Genomic DNA, 12,410 nt, shown 5'->3' on the forward strand with positions numbered 1-12,410 from the left:
ATATCATGGAAAAGGTGAATATTGTTGTCACTTGTTTCAGAAAGTAAAACCCATATATAGATTAATGACTGAACTATTTCAGGCCTTAATTTCTTCAAATTGTGATGATTATGGTTTACAGATAACTCAAAATTCAGTTTCCCGCAAAATTAGAATATTACATAAGATCAATATAAAAAGGATATTTGAAACAGAAATGTCAGGCTTCTGAAAAGTTTGTTCGTTACTGTGCACTCAATACTTGGTTGGACCTCCTTTTGCTTGAATTACTGCCTCAGTGTGGCGTGGAAGCCCAAGTTGCTTTGATAGCAGCCTTCAGGTCATCTGCATTGTTGGGTTGCGTGTCTCATCTTCCTCTTCACAATAACCCATAGATTCTCTATGGGGTCCAGGTCAAGGGAGTTTGCTGGCCAATCAAGCACAGTAACACTAAGGTCATTGAACCAACGTTTGGTGGCAGTGTGGACAGCGTTTAGTCCTGCTGGAAAATGTAATCGCCATCTTCATAAAGCTTGTCAGCAGAAGGAAGCAGGAAGTCCTCTGAAATTTCTTGGTGCTGAGTGTGGACTTCAGAAAACGCAGTGGAACACCACCAGCAGATGACATGTTTGCCCAAATCATCAGACTGTGGAAACTTTACATTGGACTTAAAGCAACATTGATTCTGTGCTTCTGCACTCTTCCCCCAGACTCTGGGACCTTAAATTTCCAAATGAAATGCAAAATTTACTTTCATCTGAGCAACAGTCCAGTTCTTGTTTTTCTCTACAGCCCTGGGAAGTCGCCTCTGGCGTCTCTGGTTCAGGGGTGGCCTGACACGAGGAACGGGACATTTCTAGCCCATGTCTACGATCCCTCTGCATGTAGTGGCTCTTCATGCGCTGACTCTGTCCACTCCTCGTAAAGCTCCCCAAAATTCTTGAATGGATTTTGTCTGACAATCTTCTCAAGGCTGTGGTCATCTCTTTTGCTGTCGCACCTTTTCCTACCAAACTTTTTCCCTCCACTTCCTGTGAATATGCATGGATGCAGCACTGTGAAAGACCAGCATCTTTAGCTATGAACTTTTGTGGCTTACCCTCCTCGTAGAGTATGTCAATAACTCTTCTGGACATCTGTCAAATCAGGGGTTTTTCCCATGATTGTGAGACCATTTAAAGGATCAGGAAACCTCTGAGGTGTTTATGATAATTAACTGATTAGAGTGCGACACCATGACTTTCCAATTTTGAACTTTTTCACAATATTCTTATTTTTTGAGACATTGAATTTTGGATTTTCATCTGTAAACAATAATCATCACAGTTTCAAGAAATAAAGGCTTGAAATATCTCTGTCATGAATCTGTATAATACATGGGTTAAACTTTATAAAATGAGTAACTAAATGTTGATCTTTTTTCATGGTATTCTAATTATTTTAAATGTGCTTGTATATGCAAATTATTTTTTATGTTTATCACTTTGTTAAAGGGCCAAATAAATACTAAGGATTTTTTTTAAAAATGTAGTTTTCTGCTCATTGTTTCTGTGGTCAGTGTTAAACAGTACAATTTGAAACTATTCAGATTTATTGACATTTGAAATGTCACTAAATTTTATGCAGATCAGTTGACTGTATTTGTCTCTAACTGTAAATTCACTTTCTGTACAAATATCAGATTCCAGTCTGAGTTGCAGCTCAGATGCCATCCAGTGTCTTCATATCTCCCATATGAGGTTTTCACTTTAATACTTTTAGTATAAAACAGTCACTAAATATGAATACTGTTCCATTTGTTTTGTAAATTTCTTTTCATAATGAGACAGCATATTTTTATGTACACGTATCAATATGGGTTTGTGACGTGTGTGTGTGTGTGTGTGTGCTTGTGTGTATAAACTATGATTCGATAATTATCTGTGCTTCACTCTGGTTGATCATTCAAGCTCTTGAACTGTTGTTGTCTTCGCTGGATCTGGAAAGTATGATATCCTAACCATGTGTCATGATGAGAAAAAATAGCTTAACAACAGGTAAATACATTTTTCTTCTCTGAAAGTATTTCTCACTATTCTGTCTTTCTGTGTGTATATGAACATGTTACTAAGGTGCACTTTGGTCTGGAATTACAGGGATCTGCATTATTTTTATTTTATCTGCATAAAAATATTGAAGGAATGAATTAATAATAGAAACATAAGATGTTGAAACTGATATATGGTTATTTTAAATCTCATGGCAGCAACACGTCTGTAAAAGGTAGTTCAGGGTGATGTTTAGCATTGTGTAGGAACAACTGTCTGTAAACGTCTGAGAAGTGAGGAGACCAGAGGCCTGCATAACGAAGCGTGATTAACAAACCCCCGGATATCTCTCTGTTACATGGGTTGACCCAGACATCAAGGCAGGGCTCCAGACTGCGATCAAATGGTCGCATTTTGCCACTAAAAAAAGAAAAGAAATATATATATATATATATATATATATATATATATATATATATATATATATATATATATATATATATATATATATTTTTTATACATTATATATTTGTGTGTGTGTGTAAATATATTAGTGTAAATATGTTTGTGTGTACAGAGCGAGAAAGAGATACCTTTTTGTTTTTTGTTTTTTTTACTTCCCCAAATCCTGAATATAAGAAGTTGTGCAATCACGTCCACCTCAGAAATGCATTCTGCACATTATTCCACGACTGCACTCTCTGTGTAACACTGAGTAGATTTTCAGTATTAAGCAGATCAAAAGGGGAGCAACTGCAGGTCAGACGTGGGGGAAATAGAAAAGGGTGGAGGCTGGTTTGTACGCAAAGATTAGTTGGAATAAAGAATTCTGAATAACTCCAAGGATGTAGTTATGATTTAAGCATAAAGAGACTTTAAATATTTTCACTGCCACACAATCGTTATGTTGTATCCAGGTAGTTTTTGCACAGCCTAGAGGTTTCTTTGAGGTAATCGTCTTACTACATGACCAATTAAACAAAATTACTGAAGGTAATACATCGCTCTTGGTTTGGGATTATGATTGGAGCCATTTTCAGTCTGGTGTAGATGGTCTTTGACCTACTTAATGCGCGGCTTTTTAAGAAACTGCAATGCAAACCTGCTACCTGAAGCGTTAGCAAACAGTCGATGCAGGCAGTGGAGTTTGAAGTGTGTCATTAGGTTCAGCTATCGGTTGAAAAACGGCCAGCCTTTGTTCCCACTGGACATAATCACACAGAGTTCTGCATCTCACGCAGCTTTTTTTACATGTTATGAGTGTTTTAGAAGTAGTTTTCATCTAAAACTTGCATTGTTGGGAACAATTCTGAATTTCTTTTTTTTGTATTTGACACATTCCAAGCTTCCAGACCATCTTTTCCCAGCTGTTGAACATACTGTATATCATATTTAAAACTCTTAAGTGGTGTGGTGATGTGATAACAGAATTAGGAGGCTGCTCAGGGTGTTTCTGCATCCACTTTCCTTTCCAGCTACTCTGACCTGGGGCGCTTCTGAAATGTGTTACGTTGTGGATTTGTTCTTCCTTTTTGTCGTGATTGTTTTCTCGTCATGTTGGTTTGCAGTCAGTGTACATCATACCAACACCTGCAGGGATCAATACAGCTAACTGTGTGAACTTTAAGGCTGATGGTTCTGATGTTTTAGAAAATTTAAACTGATTTTCAGTTCCATCCCAACATAATAAAAATGGTCTTCCAGCCTTAGAAAGTGACTTCTTTTCCTTCATTTCTGTGCAGGAGCAGTATTATGTTTACCCTGAACCTTTTAAATTTGTTTAATAACTTTAAATTGTAATGTTAAACTTCATGTTCTGCAGTGACTTATATGTACTTTTAAAGGTTCTGTTTGCATGTATAAGCAGAGAAATATATCCGGGGAGAAACTTGAAATTTCTTATGCAGGTGAAACAAAAGAAAAAAAAAGAAAATCAAAACCTAATTCTTTTCAGTAATTCAACTTAAAAAGGTACACTAACATATTATATAGACCCATTAAATGCAAAGTGAGATATTTCAAGCATTTATTTGTTATAATTGTGATGGTTATGGCTTACAGCTTATGAAAACCCAAAAATCTAAATCTCAGAAAATCAGAATAGTGTGAAAAGATTTAGTGTTGTAGCCTCTAAGTGCTGCTCTCTGATCAGATAATTAATTCAAAACACCTGCAGAGGCCTCCTGAGCATTTAAATGGTCTCAGTCTATTTCAGTAGAGTCATGGTTGGAGGTTGTTGGAGGCTCTCAAAGTGCTGCATCAAAGCACATCAATAAAAAGTGGAGTGGAAGAAAACTGTGGAACAACCAGCAGGGATAAAGCAGCCTGGAGAGGATCGTCAGGAAAAGGTTCAGAAATGTGGGGGAGCGTCACAAGGAGTGGACTGAGGCTGGAGTTAGTGCTTCCAGAGCCACCACACACAGACGGATCCTGGACCTGGACTTCACTTTGTATTCCTCTAGTCCAACCGCTCCTGAACACAACACGTCAGAAGCATCTTACCTGGACTAAAGAAAAACCGGTCTGCTGAAGAGTGGTCCAAAGAGCTCTTTTCTGATGAGCAAATTCTGCATCTCATGTGGAAATCCCGGTCCCAGAGTCTGGAGGAAGAACGGAGAGGCAACAATCCAAGACCCTCAAACTGCAGCGTGAAGTTTCCACAGTCTGTGGTGATGTGGGAGCCAGGTCATCTGGTGTTGGTCCACTGGCTCTACCAGGAGGTTTTAGAGCACTTCATGCTTCCTTCAGCAGAAAAGCTTTCATGGAGATACAGACTTTATTTTCCAGCAGGACTTGCCACCAGAACCAGAACCTGGTTCAATGACCGGGATTACTGGCTGACTGGCCAGCAAACTTGCAGACCTGAACCCCGTAGAAAATCTACAGATCATTACCAAGAAAAAGAGGAGACATGAGACCGAGCAATGCAGAAGAGCTGAAAGCCGCTATTGAAGCATCCAGGTCTTCATTCCACCCCAGCAGGACCACAGACTGATAACATCCAGGCCAGAAGGGGCTCAAACCAAGTTCATATGCAGGACTAGACTCTTCAGATGGTCACTGTCTCTGGAGTCAATTTTTTTTTTTTATTTCATGTGATATTTAATTTTCTGAGATTATTTTTATGTTTTCATAAACTGTAAACCATAATCAAACTAATAATGAATAAATGCTGGAAACATCTCATGTTGTTATATATAATTTTCCCCTTTTGAGTTGAATTACTGAAATAAATTGTGTGCAATATTCACTTTTTTTTAGTTTTTCTCACACACACACACACACACACACACACACACACACACACACACACCATATATATATATATATATATATATATATATAATATAATTTCTGTCATAAAACCATCAGATGTGACTACCGAAGTTAAACAGCCAACATGGTCGAAGAAATTGTTATAAAACTGATGATCATTTTCACATTTACCAAATTCATCCCGCAGGCCAAGTTGGTCCTTTTGGTGGACCGGTTTTGGTCCCCAGCCCTTATGTCTGACACCCCTTGTTTAACAGTTCCATCTATTGGTGTCCAATTTTTTTAATGTGTTATGTTACATGTGTTTAAGAGGTTGATGAAACCTGGGTAGATTTAAGATAAATGTTGTTTAGACTCTTACAGGAAGACTGAATTTCTTCAAGAGATGCTTTGAGTTGATGTTTGGTTTCAGATGGAGAAATTCTGGAAGCGATGGTTGTTTTTAATGCAGTAATGTCACATGAGAAATTTTTTTTTTTTTTTCAATGCCACCTGAAAAGTATGTGAACAGACACAGTGAGTTATGCCTGTTTGTGATTTAATGCGTTTGATTTTGGGGTTTTAGGTTTTGTCATCTTGTGTGTTGCAGGTCCTGTTTGTGCACCGTGTTGATTAATGCAGCCAAGGAACAGGTAAACCCTCAAACACTTACACACACATCTGTTAACTGTAATGGCTATTCCCCCCAACATATAGGCAAGGCAAGTTTACTTGTATAGCACATGTCATGTACAAGACAATTCAAAGAGCTTTACATAAAACATTAAAAGCATTATAGCGGGGTGCAGGAAGGAGTAACAAGTGCATAAAAAATCTAGCCAGATCCATGAGCTGCATGAGAACAGTCAGATTTCCCAAAGACAGTAGTGGTTCACATGATCTATAAATAAATCTGAATGAATAACAACACACCAGTAGGGGCTCTCTGAGGCTGTATTAGGTAATAGTTGTAATTATGAGAGTCATAATAAATCTTCTGCGGTATGTGAGAAGCTTCATAAATTAAGATAAAGTAAAAATGTGTTAGAACTTTGCAGCTCTACACATGTGGTCGCTTATTTACAGAACCTGTCATGAAATTTACTGAAAAAATGTGCCCAAACTGTTGACTGGTGCTGTACGTAAGAAGTGTTTTGAACTGACTGGAAATGAAGGATCTTCACATCTTTTCTGTTTACTGGTGATAAAGATCTTGTTTGAAGGTGGACTTCTGCTTACAACATTTTTCTTTAAATGACTGAATTTGCAGGTAGGTTTTCATTATTTGTTGCTTCTATATTAAATAAAAATTATTTATAAAACCACAATGCTGTTGTGCCTCTAATTTTTCCATTTGTTAAAAAAAAAGACGTTGGAATTCTGTGTAAAATGTACAAAAAAAAAAAAAAAAAGAATCTAAAGATTGACAAACTGTTTAACTTACAACAGAGGATAGAAATCTATCAGATGTTGAAACTAAACATTTTACCATGTGATGGAAAATATGACCCGATAGTGAATCTGATGCAGCAACACATCTGGAAAAAGTAGTTCCAGGGTGATGTTCAGCACGGTGTAAAAAGTAGTTCCGGGGTGATGTTCAGCATGTTGTAAAAAGTAGTTCCGGGGTGATGTTCAGCATGTTGTAAAAAGTAGTTCCGGGGTGATGTTCAGCATGTTGTAAAAAGTAGTTCCGGGGTGATGTTCAGCATGGTGTAAAAAGTAGTTCTAGGGTGATGTTCAGCATGGTGTAAAAAGTAGTTCTAGGGTGATGTTCAGCATGGTGTAAAAAGTAGTTCTAGGGTGATGTTCAGCATGGTGTAAAAAGTAGTTCCAGGGTGATGTTCAGCATAGTGTAAAAAGTAGTTCCAGGGTGATGTTCAGCACGGTGTAAAAAGTAGTTCTAGGGTGATGTTCAGCATGGTGTAAAAAGTAGTTCCAGGGTGATGTTCAGCACGGTGTAAAAAGTAGTTCCAGGGTGATGTTCAGCATGGTGTAAAAAGTAGTTCCGGGGTGATGTTCAGCATGGTGTAAAAAGTAGTTCCAGGGTGATGTTCAGCACGGTGTAAAAAGTAGTTCTAGGGTGATGTTCAGCATGGTGTAAAAAGTAGATCCAGGGTGATGTTCAGCATAGTGTAAAAAGTAGTTCCAGGGTGATGTTCAGCACGGTGTAAAAAGTAGTTCTAGGGTGATGTTCAGCATGGTGTAAAAAGTAGATCCAGGGTGATGTTCAGCATGGTGTAAAAAGTAGTTCCGGGGTGATGTTCAGCACGGTGTAAAAAGTAGTTCCAGGGTGATGTTCAGCATGGTGTAAAAAGTAGTTCCGGGGTGATGTTCAGCATGGTGTAGCATCCCCTCTTCTTCTAACAACTATCTGGAAACATCTGGGAAGTGAGGAGACCAGTTCCTCTTTAGTCTGCAGGACACGCCGTCCGTGCTTTCCACAAACTAGTTCACATTTCCATCCAGGTTTCCACTTTGTCTCAGAACATTTTATATGAGCTTTGGTCCAGAGAAGATGGTGCTGTTTCTGGATCCTGTTCACATCTGGCTTCTTATTCTTTGCATGATGGAGCTTTAACCTGCATTTGTGGATTCCAGGGTGAACTGTGTTCACAGACAGTGGTTTCTGGAAGTCTTCCTGAGTCCATGCAGTGGTTTTCAGTAGAGAATCATGTCTGCTTTTAATGCAGAAGATCACCAGCATCCAGTTTTGACTTTCAGCCTTGTCCCATGCACACAGAGATTCCTTCAGATTCTCAAGTTTTTTAAAAAGTTTGCACTGTTGGAATACTGAAAATTTTCATGTTGACAAAAATGACTGAATTGCTGAAATACTGAATTTTTTCAGATTGTTTAACTTAGCTTAACTTCTGAGAGGCTTTGCCTCTCTAAGGTGCTCTTTATTCCCAACCATGGTGCCAAATAACCCAACTAGTTGTTCCAGCTGGTTCTTAAGGTATTTTTTAGTACAACTTACTTGTCCTGCCTACCAAGGTTATTGAAACATGTTACAGACCCTTAAAATCAAGATAATTTTCATGAAATAAAATGTTAAACTTTCAATTTGATGTTTGTGAATAAAATGTTGATTTCTGAGCTTTTCAAACCTTTGCATTCTCATTTCTTTACATTTGGTACAGCATCCCAATTTTATTAGAATTATAGTTATAAAGTTATTAATAATTCTTTTAAAAGCATTGCCTTAGATTTTTTTATCTCATATCTTAAATAAAATCTTTATGTAAACAGTAATTTTGCATTAAATTCAGTTATCTCTTCAAAATTGCTTAAATGTATGGGTATGTATTTTGTATATATGAGGACTTAAAATTGTGTGGTTGGATGTAAGTTTAAATTTTCTTAAACTTGTTTAAAGTTGTCTTTTCAACAGCTGATAATGGATTGGTCTCTCAGAGGGGACTACCCATCTGATTTTAATTCAACAAATAGGCTGGATTTAATATGTGAAACAGAACTTTAGAGAACCTCCTTGAAGAATTTAGATCAAAGTGATGTTTAAAAGGAGGAAAAAGTGTGTTTGAGGCAGGAATGTTGGGACCCAGCAAAGGGGAGCGTTTCTTTTCTTTGCTATGCCCAAGGCTGTTCATTACTAACAAGAGGGACGGTAATCATTGAAGTGATCCACTTTTAACAGGGCTGATTGTAGCCGATTTGGGGAATGAACACTTTGTCTCTTTATTCTTCACTTCGTGGCCTCGTTCTTCTTTAGCCCACTTTGTGGCCCACTTCTGTTGATGAAGGACAATCGATTTTAAGGCTAGCTGATTTTCCTTCTGAATTTGCACAACTTCCCTTCATTAAATATCCCCCGAAGAACTTGAGAAAGTGACAAATATTTCAAATTTTCATTCACTTTTCTTACAGCTTTGTAATATTGAAGTGAATTAAGAAGCAGGAAATATGGGTTCAGTTTCTTACCCAAGGACAGTTTGAGCTGTGAACTGGGTATCCATACTTCACCACTCCAACCTCCAAGCTACCTCTCAGAGACTTGAATCGTGTCCTACATTACAACCTTGTGGCCTAGTTTGATGTCAGTACTATTCACGACTGTTTCCCAGAAACTGAAGAATTTAATAATGTTTCAGACTGATGGAAAGCCTGGAGCCACTGCACTGACAGCAAATATCAGACTCGCACTATTAACCTATAATCTGATAACCTGGCTATTAGATTTACAAAACTCATTTTAGCATGGAACGTGTTCCCAGGTTATTTTGAGTTTGGTTCATTTTGCATCGATGTTACTCCTGTATATCTAATCTTTGTAAAACATCCCCATTGTTTCCTCATATAAACTCAACATGCAACAAACATTTTACGTCATTTACTGAACAAAAACTGAAGAAAACCTGTAAAAACTGACCTTTTATCGTGCACCTGTAGGAATTAAGAGTTAATAGCAGCCAGTTGATAATTATTAAGTACATTTTATCCATTGAAGATGATCAAATATGGGCACCTTTATAAAAGCAGAACTTTAATCACTTTTCTGGTTTGGATCATTCAGGTGTGCTGACACAATGCCAAGGAGGAAAGACATCAGCAAGATCTTAAAGCAACTGTTGCTCCCTAATAAGTCTTCTCCAAATTATTTGGAGTTCATCATTCTACAGGACAGATTATTAAGTGGAAAAGATTCAAAACGGCTTCCATTTTTCCTAGAAGCAGATGTTATAGCAAGTTCAGTCTAAGATCAGACGTGAAATTATCAAACAAATTGAAGAAAAGAACATTTCAACTCTCCAGGACTCAGCATGTTAAATTTTAAAGGCTTGCTTAGGTTGACATACAGAAAAGAAAACATCTGTTCTTTCTCAGCTTCTGAATCACTATTAGACTCCTGGAGCGGTGTTCACTCATTCTGGTATAAAATAAATAAATAATAAAAAAAACTTATATCACTACTTTGTCTTGAATAATCAATAAATCTGTCAGCGCCAATGCAACTGAAGAAACGCGACTATACACGTACTGAACATGAAATTAAATTAAAAAGAACATGGTATTCATTAAAACTAATTAATAACTTATTAAACCCCCTCCCCAATTTCACGAACACCCGACCTCCACTGTCTCTAGTTGGCTAACAGTTAAACTGGGATCAGCTGAGCCTCGTCCATACAGGCCTATTTAAAGAGAGAGAAAGAGAAAGTTAATCTAAAGAGATGGACGGAGGAAGATATAGATGATGGAGACAGGGTTCCTTTTTGGTTACCATGGCTTGGCCTTTTATTAATGACCCTGCAGAGGTCGCATGTTTAATTCAAAGCTCATTAAGGCCACCAGCCCCACAGGTTTTCAGGGTAAGGACCCCCAGTAGCAGTGGTCTCTGTTGTTGTCTTGGTATCTACAGTACAACATATTTACAGCTCAACACGTTTTGAACAAATAAAGATACCTCCCACTCTGAAATATGTTCTGGTTCTTTATTTCCACCTGCTGCAGGTACGCTTTGCTGGTAAGATGCTGCTGTTGATGTAACAGTGCAGAATTAATGTAAAGCGCACACACATACGATGATCACAAAGATGATGCATATTGATTATTGGGTTATTGATAAATTGAGCAGGACCAGTATATACAGAGACAATTCAGCTGCTTTATGTAAACAGATTTGTGCCTCCTCTGACTGCGTGATCAAATACAAACTGGTTCATAACGCGTGGCTGTTTGTTTCCTCAGCATGTCGTCAGTATGAACTTTACAGAAATATTTGTTATAGACCATGACTCTCCACTGTCCGTGTACTGTCTTGTACAGTGCAGAGAAAAGTCAGCAGGAGAGGCAGGCAGTACCTCACCTGAAGGGGGCGTAGTTTCATGCTGTTGGATGAAAAGTGAAATAAGAGGCGCTTTTCGGTTCTTACAATGTAAATCTGACTCCAGAGGAGTGGGTGCCTCACCAGCCATGAACCCGTCACTGATCATCAGCATTCTTTGTTCAGCTGCAGAGAAAATGAAGCTCTCGGCTTGCTCTCTTTTTCTGCCAGCTCCTCTTTTCCACCATCCACCCGTCAGGGCTTCCTACGTTCCTCCCACATAGCCAGGCTATGTAAGCCTCGCTTGAATTAGCCTCAAGTAGATGCAGCTGAATTGTGTTAGTGGAACGACTTGAACCTTAATTCAGAGATGGTGTTGGTTCAAGCGAGGCTTTCCCGATACAGCCTGGCTTTCTTTAGCTACGTTCGTGGAACACCCCCCTGGGGAGCTACTATCCTGCAACTGTTAGATGCATCCCTTCTCCAGCATACCTGAATCAAATGGCTGAATTCCATCACCCGCATGTCATTCAGCTAGTAAGGAGCCATTCATTTGATTCAGGTGTGTTGGAGAAGGATAGTTGCTGGACAGCAGCTCTAACGACTCGGGCACCCCCTGAATGAACTGAAGCAACATTATAAAATAGAGTGGGCCCGAACTCATGCAACTAGGTGAGAAGCTGATAAAGCACTAAATGTGTTTGTTCATATATATATATATATATATATATATATATATATATATATATATATATATATGTGTGTGTGTGTGTGTGTGTGTGTGTGTATTCGCAGGTCCAAAACGTTAATACTGAAGCGTACCCCCCCCTTTCATTTTTTCTTCAGTTTCAGCCAAGGATTAAACCATGAGAGGAACCAGAAAGGCGCATTTATGCTTCACACTGTTTGTTGAGCTCTGAGACATAAACTAAATGGGTAATTTTTGGTTAAAGCATTACACAAATATATGTTTGTGATATGTAACATGTTTATTGACATCGAGATGAAACATTTCGGCCATTTTAAGCAGTTTGGATTGTAGTGTTAAATAGTGTTATTTATTTATTTATTTTTAAATCTGACCTTCTCTTTAGAGTTTGTTTTAGGGTATATATAATTGTCTTCTGAATGAATGGAACCGTTTAGTTAAAAATAGAAAGACCTATTTTTCGCTGCGTGATGGCGCCGCCTCCGAACTGTGCGTAAAGGCGCATTAAGAAGTGGCACATCATTTGCTAATCCACACAGGAGGCACTTCTACAGCTCAGGCTTTCATTGATGGCGAGGAAAGACGGGGACTGAGCTGCAGCGTCAGCTGAGCCTTTCTTTCCTCCCCCTCCCCTTTTTTTTTTTTTTTTTTTTTA

Source organism: Melanotaenia boesemani, chromosome 24 (assembly GCF_017639745.1).
Source record: "Melanotaenia boesemani isolate fMelBoe1 chromosome 24, fMelBoe1.pri, whole genome shotgun sequence".
In the NCBI taxonomy this organism is placed as follows: Eukaryota; Metazoa; Chordata; class Actinopteri; order Atheriniformes; family Melanotaeniidae; genus Melanotaenia; species Melanotaenia boesemani.